The 12,909-nt window shown below is 48.4% G+C and overlaps 1 long non-coding RNA gene across 1 annotated transcript in view; it reads left to right on the top strand.

Annotated features, from left to right (window-relative positions):
- Window positions 1-246: 246 nt before the first annotated feature.
- Window positions 247-12,909, top strand: part of LOC135537089 (uncharacterized) — a 40,895-nt gene continuing 28,232 nt past the window's right edge. The window contains exon 1 of the long non-coding RNA XR_010455118.1: window positions 247-377. This is a non-coding gene — a long non-coding RNA (uncharacterized LOC135537089). The remainder of the gene's footprint in view (window positions 378-12,909) is intronic.

A 12,909-nucleotide genomic window follows, 5' to 3' on the forward strand; every position in this document is an offset into this window, starting at 1 on the left:
GGTGCAACGAAGAAGAGGCACATCCTGGAACAACGTTACACTGTTGAGAGTTACGCAAGACGGAAAAAGGTGCATGGTTTGTTTACTTGCTGTATTGAATACAGATCGCCCCGTCTACAATTTGATTGATTATTAACGATAAAAAAAATACCTAAAGTTGTATTACAAAAGTAGTTTGAAATATTTTGGCAAAGTTTATAGGCAACTTTTGAAATGTTTTGTAGTGACGTTTTGTTTTGGCAAGTTGTTTTTTTCTGGATCAAACCTGCTTTATAAATGGACATTTTGGGTATATATGGACGGAATTAATCGAAAAAAAGGACCAATTGTGATGTTTATGGAACATATTGGAGTGCCAACAAAGAAGCTCGTCAAAGGTAAGGCGTGTTTTATATTTTATTACAGCGTTTTGTGTAGCATCTGCTACGCTAGTTCTTTTGTTTACGACTGGTTCAGATGGCTGCATGCTATCAGATAATAGCTTCTCATGCTTTCGTCGAAAAGCATTTTTTAAATCTGATGTTGGCTGGATTCACAACGAGTGTAGGTTTAATCTTGCATGTCTGATTTAATGAAAGTTTGAGTTTTATCGCGTTTTATTTTAATCTGGCGCTCTGCATTTCCTCAGGCAATTGGCCACTTGAGACGCTAGCGTCTCACTATCCTCAAGAGGTTGACATGCCTACTTAAATAAAGGCTAATGAGCTAGTTGTGAGAGATGTTTGATGGATAGAAGGATAGATAGAGGAGAGGAAGTGTGTGGTTGATAAACAACTGCATATCTTTATCTCTTCGGACAATACAACAGGTGATTCAAAGGGGGTGTGGCTGATTCAAAGGCGGTGTGGCTGATTCAAAGGGGGTGTGGCTGATTCGAAGGGGGTATGGCTGATTCAAAGGGGGTGTGACTGATTCGAAGGGGGTGTGGCTGATTCGAAGGGGGTATGGTTGATTCGAAGGGGGTGTGGCTGATTCGAAGGGGGAGTGGCTGATTCAAAGGGGGTGTGGCTGATTCAAAGGGGGTGTGGCTGATTCAAAGGGGGTGTGGCTGATTCAAAGGGGGTGTGGCTGATTCAAAGGGGGTGTGGCTGATTCAAAGGGGGTGTGGCTGATTCAAAGGGGGTGTGGCTGATTCAAAAGTGGTGTGGCTGATTCAAAGGGGGTGTGGCTGATTCAAAGGGGGTGTGGCTGATTCAAAGGGGGTGTGGCACGCTTCTACGGAGGACACGTGAACGATGTAGTTCAGTATCTCTCGCTGAACAAACCAATCAAGGAGAAGAGGAAACTCCTCCGCTCACCTGTTAATCATCAAATCAAATTTATTTATATAGCCCTTCGTACATCAGCTGATATCTCAAAGTGCTGTACAGAAACCCAGCCTAAAACCCCAAACAGCAAGCAATGCAGGTGTCGAAGCACGGTGGCTAGGAAACACTCCCTAGAAAGGCAGGAACCTAGGAAGAAACCTACAGAGGAACCAGGCTATGAGGGGTGGCCAGTCCTCTTCTGGCTGTGCCGGGTGGAGATTATAACAGAACATGGCCAAGATGTTCACATGTTCATAAATGACCAGCATGGTCGGATAATAATAAGGCAGAACAGTTGAAACTGGAGCAGCAGCACGGTCAGGTGGACTGGGGACAGCAAGGAGTCATCATGTCAGATAGTCCTGGGACATGGTCCTAGGACCATGAATGAATTGACACAAGGGCTGGGCGATAAGGCCGACAAATCTAATCTGGATTTGTTATTTATTAATTAAGCTAATTGGCGATTCATGATACATATCTTGATTTCTTTCTCTAAATAAACTTTGTTGTACAATGTAAGGTCAGTACACTGCATATCAGTCATCTATAATCAGTCATCAATAATCAGTCATCAATAATCTAATTCATTCAGGGCTTGTAACAATCATAAGACTCACTAATAATCAAAAAATGTTTTTGCAAATTAGTTTAATCTGCCTGTGATTTGCAGTGATCCATTTTTTTCCCCAATTGAGAATCTAGCTATGACCTCAGAGGAGGTTGTTGAATATCAGAATGGAGTCTCCATAGAGTCTGTTCTACAGTTCTAATACATTTAGAGCTGAAGGAAATGACCATGATCTCCATCTTTCAATACAGACTGAAGGCTACTTTTAGCAGGTTTCACCAACCCTGTTTCTGGAGAGATACCCTCCTGTAGGTTTTAACTCCAACCCTGTTCCTGGAGAGAAACCCCCCTGTAGGTTTTAACTCCAACCCTGTTCCTGGAGAGAAACCCTCCTGTAAGTTTTAACTCCAACCCTGTTCCTGGAATAGAAACCCTCCTGTAGGTTCTAACTCCAACCCTGTTACTGGAGAGAAACCCTCCTGTAGGTTTTAACTCCAACCCTGTTCCCGGAGAGAAACCCTCCTGTAGGTTTTAACTCCAACCCTGTTCCTGGAGAGAGACCCTCCTGTAGGTTTTAACTCCAACCCAGTTCCTGGAGAGAAACCCTCCTGTAGGTTTTAACTCCAACCCTGTTCCTGGAATAGAAACCCTCCTGTAGGTTCTAACTCCAACCCTGTTACTGGAGAGAAACCCTCCTGTAGGTTTTAACTCCAACCCTGTTCCCGGAGAGAAACCCTCCTGTAGGTTTTAACTCCAACCCTGTTCCTGTAGAGAAACCCTCCTGTAGGTTGTAACTCCAACCCTGTTCCTGTAGAGAAACCCTCCTGTAGGTTGTAACTCCAACCCTGTTCCTGGAGAGAAACCCTCCTGTAGGTTTTAACTCCAACCCTGTACCCAGAGAGAGACCCTCCTGTAGGTTGTAACTCCAACCGTGTTCCTGGAGAGAAACCCTCCTGTAGGTTTTAACTCCAACCCTGTTCCTGTAGAGAGACCCTCCTGTAGGTTTTAATTCCAACCCTGTTACTGGAGAGAGACCCTCCTGTAGGTTTAAACTCCAACCCTGTTCCTGGAGAGAGACCCTCCTGTAGGTTTTAACTCCAACCCTGTTCCTGGAGAGAAACCCTCCTGTAGGTTTTAACTCCAACCCGGTTCCTGGAGAGAAACCCTCCTGTAGAGAAACCCTCCTGTAGGTTGTAACTCCAACCCTGTTCCTGGAGAGAAACCCTCCTGTAGGTTTTAACTCCAACCCTGTTCCTGTAGAGAAACCCTCCTGTAGGTTTTAACTCCAACCCTGTTCCTGTAGAGAACCCCTCCTGTAGGTTTTAACTCCAACCCTGTTCCTGTAGAGAGACCCTCCTGCAGGTTTTAACTCCAACCCTGTTCCTGGAGAGAAACCGTCCTGTAGGTTTTAACTAACCTGATTCATCTTGTCAACCAGCTGATTACTAGAATCAGGTCCATACAGGAACTAAAACCGTAGGTTTGTAGGCAGTATGCTACATACTTCATATTGTTGATACATGTATAGTACTCTCGGTGAAGTACTGCCCGAACCCAGCCAATATCCCTCTCAAAACCCTACTTCCTGGTTTCTATTACTCAGAACATGTTCAACAGAACATCACATTTCTGTCATCTCATTGGTCTCTCATTCAGAACATGTTCAACTGAACATCACATTTCTGTCATCTCATTGGTCCCTCATTCAGAACATGTTCAATAGAACATCACATTTCTGTCGTCTCATTGGTCCCTCATTCAGAACATGTTCAACTGAACATCACATTTCTGTCATCTCATTGGTCCCTCATTCAGAACATGTTCAACTGAACATCACATTTCTGTCGTCTCATTGGTCCCTCATTCAGAACATGTTCAACTGAACATCACATTTCTGTCGTCTCATTGGTCCCTCATTCAGAACACGTTCAACAGAACATCATATTTCTGTCGTCTCATTGGTCCCTCATTCAGAACATGTTCAATAGAACATCACATTTCTGTCGTCTCATTGGTCCCTCATTCAGAACATGTTCAACTGAACATCACATTTCCACTGTTCATTTCTCTCTCTCTCTGGCCTTCTGTCATCTCATTGGTCCCTATTCACTCACACTCACACACACACACACACACACACACACACACACACACACACACACACACACACACACACACACACACACTGGTGTGGTCACTCTCTGACTAAAGTCACTAAATAAAAAATAAATACAATCTTTCACACTCTGCTACACCTTCTCTCCATCTGTGTCCCAGCTGGCACCCTATTCCCTATGTAGTGCACTACTTTTGACCAGGGGTCATAGGCCTTTGGTCAAAAAGTAGTGCACTCACTACATAGGGAATAAAGGTGACATTTGGGACGTAAACTCCCTCGCCTCCAACCCCCTTTACCCAGTAACTATAGCGACGATGCCCAAATGCGATATAGTATGCGTGGATGAGCATTCTGTCACGCAGCTCTGAGCTCCGGGCGAAGGAGAGAGGGAGAGAAGAGCAGGACAGGGCGAAGGAGAGAGGGAGAGTGGAGCAGGACAGGGCGAAGGAGAGAGGGAGAGTGGAGCAGGACAGGGCGAAGGAGAGAGGGAGAGTGGAGCAGGACAGGGCGAAGGAGAGAGGGAGAGTGGAGCAGGACAGGGCGAAGGAGAGAGGGAGAGTGGAGCAGGACAGGGCGAAGGAGAGGGGAGAGTGGAGCAGGACAGGGCGAAGGAGAGAGGGAGAGTGGAGCAGGACAGGGCGAAGGAGAGAGGGAGAGTGGAGCAGGACAGGGCGAAGGAGAGAGGGAGAGTGGAGCAGGACAGGGCGAAGGAGAGAGGGAGAGTGGAGCAGGACAGGGCGAAGGAGAGAGGGAGAGTGGAGCAGGACAGGGCGAAGGAGAGAGGGAGAGTGGAGCAGGACAGGGCGAAGGAGAGAGGGAGAGTGGAGCAGGACAGGGCGAAGGAGAGAGGGAGAGTGGAGCAGGACAGGGCGAAGGAGAGAGGGAGAGTGGAGCAGGACAGGGCGAAGGAGAGAGGGAGAGTGGAGCAGGACAGGGCGAAGGAGAGAGGGAGAGTGGAGCAGGACAGGGCGAAGGAGAGAGGGAGAGTGGAGCAGGACAGGGCGAAGGAGAGAGGGAGAGTGGAGCAGGACAGGGCGAAGGAGAGAGGGAGGGGAGCAGGACAGGGCGAAGGAGAGGGGACAGGGAGCAGGACAGGGCGAGAGAGGGGAGAGTGGAGCAGGACAGGGCGAAGGAGAGAGGGAGAGTGGAGCAGGACAGGGCGAAGGAGAGAGGGAGAGTGGAGCAGGACAGGGCGAAGGAGAGAGGGAGAGTGGAGCAGGACAGGGCGAAGGAGAGAGGGAGAGTGGAGCAGGACAGGGCGAAGGAGAGAGGGAGAGTGGAGCAGGACAGGGCGAAGGAGAGAGGGAGAGTGGAGCAGGACAGGGCGAAGGAGAGAGGGAGAGTGGAGCAGGACAGGGCGAAGGAGAGAGGGAGAGTGGAGCAGGACAGGGCGAAGGAGAGAGGGAGAGTGGAGCAGGACAGGGCGAAGGAGAGAGGGAGAGTGGAGCAGGACAGGGCGAAGGAGAGAGGGAGAGTGGAGCAGGACAGGGCGAAGGAGAGAGGGAGAGTGGAGCAGGACAGGGCGAAGGAGAGAGGGAGAGTGGAGCAGGACAGGGCGAAGGAGAGAGGGAGAGTGGAGCAGGACAGGGCGAAGGAGAGAGGGAGAGGAGGAGCAGGACAGGGCGAAGGAGAGAGGGAGAGTGGAGCAGGACAGGGCGAAGGAGAGAGGGAGAGTGGAGCAGGACAGGGCGAAGGAGAGAGGGAGAGTGGAGCAGGACAGGGCGAAGGAGAGAGGGAGAGTGGAGCAGGACAGGGCGAAGGAGAGAGGGAGAGTGGAGCAGGACAGGGCGAAGGAGAGAGGGAGAGTGGAGCAGGACAGGGCGAAGGAGAGAGGGAGAGTGGAGCAGGACAGGGCGAAGGAGAGAGGGAGAGTGGAGCAGGACAGGGCGAAGGAGAGAGGGAGAGTGGAGCAGGACAGGGCGAAGGAGAGAGGGAGAGTGGAGCAGGACAGGGCGAAGGAGAGAGGGAGAGTGGAGCAGGACAGGGCGAAGGAGAGAGGGAGAGTGGAGCAGGACAGGGCGAAGGAGAGAGGGAGAGTGGAGCAGGACAGGGCGAAGGAGAGAGGGAGAGTGGAGCAGGACAGGGCGAAGGAGAGAGGGAGAGTGGAGCAGGACAGGGCGAAGGAGAGAGGGAGAGTGGAGCAGGACAGGGCGAAGGAGAGAGGGAGAGTGGAGCAGGACAGGGCGAAGGAGAGAGGGAGAGTGGAGCAGGACAGGGCGAAGGAGAGAGGGAGAGTGGAGCAGGACAGGGCGAAGGAGAGAGGGAGAGTGGAGCAGGACAGGGCGAAAGAGAGAGGGAGAGTGGAGCAGGACAGGGCGAAGCAGAGAGGGAGAGTGGAGCAGGACAGGGCGAAGGAGAGAGGGAGAGTGGAGCAGGACAGGGCGAAGGAGAGAGGGAGAGTGGAGCAGGACAGGGCGAAGGAGAGAGGGAGAGTGGAGCAGGACAGGGCGAAGGAGAGAGGGAGAGTGGAGCAGGACAGGGCGAAGGAGAGAGGGAGAGTGGAGCAGGACAGGGCGAAGGAGAGAGGGAGAGTGGAGCAGGACAGGGCGACACAGAAAGGTCTTCTAGTTCAAATGATAATTTTACATATTTAATGCCGCTGGGGGAGATAGGGAACACGGGGGGAGGTGGTTTCAGTATTGCAGGCTGGGGGGGGGGGGGGGTGAAGAGGAGGGTTGTACATGGGGGAAAAAAGGATATCTCTTTCCTATTAGCTTATGTAATTGTACTGAGCTGGGGCAGGGGACAGAGAGAAGAAAAGATAGGAGTGAGAGAGGGAGAGAGAGAGGGAGAGAGAGGGAGAGAGAGACAGTGAGAGAGAGAGACAGTGAGATAAAGAGAGAGAGAGAGAGAGAGAGAGACAGTGAGATAAAGAGAGAGACAGTGAGATAAAGAGGGAGAGAGAGAGAGAGAGACAGTGAGATAAAGAGAGAGAGACAGTGAGATAAAGAGAGAGAGACAGTGAGATAGAGAGAGAGCGACAGTGAGATAAAGAGAGAGAGAGAGAGAGACAGTGAGATAAAGAGAGAGAGAGACAGTGAGATAAAGAGAGAGAGAGACAGTGAGATAAAGAGAGAGAGCGACAGTGAGATAAAGAGAGAGACAGTGAGATAAAGAGGGAGAGAGAGAGAGAGACAGTGAGATAAAGAGAGAGAGCGACAGTGAGATAAAGAGAGAGAGAGAGAGAGACAGTGAGATAAAGAGAGAGAGACAGTGAGATAAAGAGAGAGAGAGAGAGACAGTGAGATAAAGAGAGAGAGACAGTGAGATAAAGAGAGAGAGAGACAGTGAGATAAAGAGAGAGAGAGACAGTGAGATAAAGAGAGAGAGAGAGACAGTGAGATAAAGACAGAGAGACAGTGAGATAAAGAGAGAGAGAGACAGTGAGATAAAGAGAGAGAGAGACAGTGAGATAAAGAGAGAGAGAGACAGTGAGATAAAGAGAGAGAGAGACAGTGAGATAAAGAGAGAGAGAGCCAGTGAGATAAAGAGAGAGAGAGACAGTGAGATAAAGAGAGAGAGACAGTGAGATAAAGAGAGAGAGAGACAGTGAGATAAAGAGAGAGAGAGACAGTGAGATAAAGAGAGAGACAGTGAGATAAAGAGAGAGAGACAGTGAGATAAAGAGAGAGAGACAGTGAGATAAAGAGAGAGAGAGAGTGAGACAGTGAGATAAAGAGAGAGAGAGAGACAGTGAGATAAAGAGAGAGAGACAGTGAAATAAAGAGAGAGAGAGAGACAGTGAGATAAAGAGAGAGAGAGAGAGACAGTGAGATAAAGAGAGAGACAGTGAGATAAAGAGAGAGACAGTGAGATAAAGAGAGAGAGAGACAGTGAGATAAAGAGAGAGACAGTGAGATAAAGAGAGAGACAGACAGTGAGATAAAGAGAGAGAGAGACAGTGAGATAAAGAGAGAGAGAGACAGTGAGATAAAGAGAGAGAGAGACAGTGAGATAAAGAGAGAGAGAGACAGTGAGATAAAGAGAGAGAGAGACAGTGAGATAAAGAGAGAGAGAGACAGTGAGATAAAGAGAGAGAGAGAGAGAGAGAGACAGTGAGATAAAGAGAGAGAGAGACAGTGAGATAAAGAGAGAGAGAGAGACAGTGAGATAAAGAGAGAGAGAGACAGTGAGATAAAGAGAGAGAGAGAGACAGTGAGATAAAGAGAGAGAGAGAGAGACAGTGAGATAAAGAGAGAGGAATATGAGTCGAGGCAGATCTATTCCTCGACTCAAAACCCACTTACTCAAGACAGATTCCTGTCCAGGTCCCCCATTCTAGTTCTATTCTCCATCAGGTTCACGGTTGATTAATGCCTGGATTCTGGAGTGTTATTTTAGGAATGAAGGGAAGGGGAGATTAGCTCGATGAGACGAGAGAGGTCAGCCGGAAGATCTGAGGGCCATTTGTCATACAGACGTAGGAAACGGCTGGCCAGTGTGTGTTCTCTGTCTCTGTCTCTCTCCATCTCTCCATCTCTGTCTCTCTCCATCTCTCCATCTCTCTCTCCAGCTCTCCATCTCTCTCTCTAGCTCTCCATCTCTCTCCAGCTCTCCATCTCTCTCTCTCCAGCTCTCCATCTCTCTCTCTCTCCATCTCTCTCTCTCTCTCTCCATCCATCTCTCTCATGCTTTATTGGCATAGGAAAAATACACTTACATTGCCAAAGCAAATGGAATAAACAATTAACGAAAGTGAAATACTCTCTCCCTCTCTCTTTAGCCACCGCTACCAGAAAGGTAGGGGTTAAATAGTACTACTGAAAGTAAGGTAGGGGTTAAATAGTTCCTCTAATACTAAACCACTACAGAACAGCTCATTGCCCACAGAGAGCTGGATAAAGGCTTTGAGGTTAAGACAACTGGACCTCCCCCCCCCCCCGGCTTTCACACACTGAATTATTCTACCTCATTCACAATTGGCACACGGTTCCCTTTTTACAGTCCTGGGCTGTGGATGAAGGGATGTAAGGGAGCCAATCGGGACTCAGCGTGGAGGGTTTTAGGTGCAAGGTTCTCAGCTGTCAGGGAGAGGGACCGTCAGAGCTCCAGCCAGCCATGGAGGCCCGGGTCTCACCGGCTCCACTGTGCCCGGGGCAGACGCACCCCGTCTGGGGTAGAGGAGGCACTAGGCAGGGGCTTAGACCTGGGGTGGGGGGTGGGGTGTGTGTGTGTCTTAATGTGTGTGTGTGTGTGTGTCTTAATGTGTCTTAATGTGTGTGTGTCTTAATGTGTGTGTGTGTGTGTGTCTCTGTGTGTGTGTGTGTGTCTTAATGTGTGTGTGTGTGTGTGTGTGTGTGTGTGTGTGTCTTAATGTGTGTGTCTTAATGTGTGTGTGTGTGTCTTAATGTGTGTGTGTGTGTGTGTGTGTGTGTGTGTGTGTGTGTGTGTGTGTGTGTGTGTGTGTGTGTGTGTGTGTGTGTGTGTGTGTGTGTGTCTTAATGTGTGTGTGTGTGTGTGTGTGTTAATTCACACCATGTAAAGTTATACAAACAGTGCCAATAACACTCTTCTCTCCAGAACATATTAGTAACAAGTGGCTGAGTTTTTGCAGCACGCACACACACACACACACACACACCCACCCACCCACCCACCCCTGCATCTCTTTCATAATGAGCTGCAGCTCCATGCTGTCATGTTCAGAAGTGTCTCTCTCCCTCAGGGGGGAAAGAGGAGAGAATCAAAAAATGTCTGAAAGAAAAACAAGCTACATGAGGTCAGAGTTCACCGAGACCAAGGAAACCTGTCCCGAATGGCTCCAGCCTGGCCCAAATGGTCAGAGTTCACAAAGACCAAGGGAGACCGTCCCAAATGGCTCCAGTGCCGCCCATGAGGTCAGAGTTCACCGAGACGAAAGGAAGAACGTCCCGAATGGCTCCAGCCTGGCCCATGAGGTCAGAGTTCACCCTATTCCTTACATAATGCACTACATTTGACCAATGTCCTATTTGAGCCCTGGTCAAGAGTAGGTCATTACACAGGGGAAACAAAAGGGATGCTAGGCAGCATGAGTAGTGACAGGCCTCTAGCATTGGATTAGACCATCGGGTTTGCTAACGCTAGGCTAACGGTGTTAGCCAAACAGTGCATCGCCTCTATAAACAGCTTGGCTGGGCTAACGCTAGGCTAACGGTGTTAGCCAAACAGTGCATCGCCTCTATAAACAGCTTGGCTGGACTAACACTAGGCTAACGGTGTCAGCCAAACAGTGCATTGCCTCTATAAACAGCTTGGCTGGACTAACGCTAGGCTAACGGTGTCAGCCAAACAGTGCATTGCCTCTATAAACAGCTTGGCTGGGCTAACGCTAGGCTAACGGTGTCAGCCAAACAGTGCATTGCCTCTATAAACAGCTTGGCTGGGCTAACGATAGGCTAACGGTGTTAGCCAAACAGTGCATTGCCTCTATAAACAACTTGGCTGGGCTAACGATAGGCTAATTTCGCTAACTCTGTTCCCACTGTGGCTTTATCTCAATCAGTCCGACTGACTTCGTTAAACTCCGGGATTTTGTCCCAAATTGAACCCTATTCCCTATATAGTGCACTACTTTAGACCAGGGCCCTATTCCCTACATAGTACACTACTATAGACCAGAGCCCTATTCCCTATATAGTACACTACTATAGACCAGAGCCCTATTCCCTACATAGTACACTACTATAGACCAGAAACCTATTCCCTACATAGTACACTACTATAGACCAGAGCCCTATTCCCTACATAGTACACTACTATAGACCAGAGCCCTATTCCCTATATAGTACACTACTATAGACCAGAGCCCTATTCCCTACATAGTACACTACTATAGACCAGAGCCCTATTCACTATATAGTACACTACTATAGACCAGAGCCCTATTCCCTACATAGTACACTACTATAGACCAGAGCCCTATTCCCTACATAGTACACTACTATAGACCAGAGCCCTATTCCCTATATAGTACACTACTATAGACCAGGGCCCTATTCCCTATATAGTACACTACTATAGACCAGAGCCCTATTCCCTATATAGTGGTACTACTATAGACCAGAGCCCTATTCCCTATATAGTGGTACTACTATAGACCAGAGCCCTATTCCCTATAAAGTACACTACTATAGACCAGAGCCCTATTCCCTACATTGTACACTACTATAGACCAGAGCATTATTCCCTACATAGTACACACTACTATAGACCAGAGCCCTATTCCCTACATAGTACACTACTATAGACCAGAGCCCTATTCACAACATAGTACACTACTATAGACCAGAGCCCTATTCCCTACATAGTACACTACTATAGACCAGGGCCCTATTCCCTACATAGTACACTACTATAGACCAGAGCCCTATTCCCTACATAGTACACTACTTTAGACCAGAGCCCTATTCCCTATATAGTACACTACTTTAGACCAGAGCCCTATTCCCTATATAGTACATTACTATAGACCAGAGCCCTATTCCCTATATAGTGAACTACTAGTGACCAGAGCCCTATTCCCTATATAGTGAACTACTAGTGACCAGAGCCCTATTCCCTATATAGTGCACTACTAGTGACCAGAGCCCTATTCCCTATATAGTGCACTACTAGTGACCAGGGCCCTATTCCCTATATAGTGAACTACTAGTGACCAGAGCCCTATTCCCTATATAGTGAACTACTAGTGACCAGGGCCCTATTCCCTATATAGTGAACTACCAGTGACCAGAGCCCTATTCCCTATATTGTGCACTACTAGTGACCAGAACCCTATTCCCTATATAGTGAACTACTAGTGACCAGAGCCCTATTCCCTATATAGTGCACTACTATATACAGGGCCCTATTCCCTGTGTAGTGAACTACTATAGAAAGGGCCGTTTCACCCGTTCTTAAACCTCACCTTGGGGAACCACATTACGTTTCACCATTTCTAGAACTAGTTTAATGATTCAAGTAGTCAATGGCTCGATGATTAGTTAACAAGTTGAATCAGGTGTACTAGGTGTGAAGTAGATCACATACCGGTCCCTGGAACGGCTGGAGGGGGTACCTCGGGGAGTTGAATTCATAGCGCCACAGAAATCTAACAGACCAAGCAAACAACATCCAAGTATGTCTGTGACAGAAAACGATCTATTATCTGAGTTTCTCTCTCTAAACGTTACTAGTCTATCAGTCTCCCCCCCCTCTCTAAACGTTACTAGTCTATCAGTCTCCCCCTCTCTCTCTAAACGTTACTAGTCTATCAGCCTGTCTCCACTCCCCCCCCCTCTCTCTCTACTCAGATAACCGTTGGTGCTCCGAGCGATTTAGGCTTTTGGTATCAATTGAGGTGAAGGCACCACTTGCTGATGTAGCGCTGTGCAGTGCCACACCGGGTAGAGACGGATCCAACAGCCTGATGCACTGACAACCAGCACGCCTCCCCAGAGAACACACACAAGTAACGTGGACACACACACACACTGGCTTTTTGAGAAATACAACATGCATAAGATGATCAAATTACAACACAACTCAGAAGAGAGAGAGAATAAGAGAGATGGAGGGAGAAAGAGAGGGAGAAATAGAGAGAGAGAGAGAGATAGAGACAGAGAGAGAGACAGAGAGAGAGAGACAGAGAGACAGAGAGGGACTGAGAGAGACAGAGAGAGAGGGACAGAGAGAAAGAAAGAGACAGAGACAGAGAGACAGAGACAGAGAGAGACAGAGAGAGAAAGAGAGAGAGAGACAGAGAGAGAGACAGAGAGAGACAGAGAGAGAGGGACAGAGAGAGACAGAGAGAGGGACAGAGAGAGACAGAGAGAGAGGGACAGAGAGAGACAGAGAGAGAGAAAGAGACAGAGAGAGAAAGAGAGAGAGAGAGAGAGAGACAGAGAGAGACAGAGAGAGACAGAGAGAGACAGAGACAGAGACAGAGAGAG

Source organism: Oncorhynchus masou, unplaced genomic scaffold, assembly GCF_036934945.1.
Source record: "Oncorhynchus masou masou isolate Uvic2021 unplaced genomic scaffold, UVic_Omas_1.1 unplaced_scaffold_709, whole genome shotgun sequence".
Classification (NCBI taxonomy): Eukaryota; Metazoa; Chordata; class Actinopteri; order Salmoniformes; family Salmonidae; genus Oncorhynchus; species Oncorhynchus masou.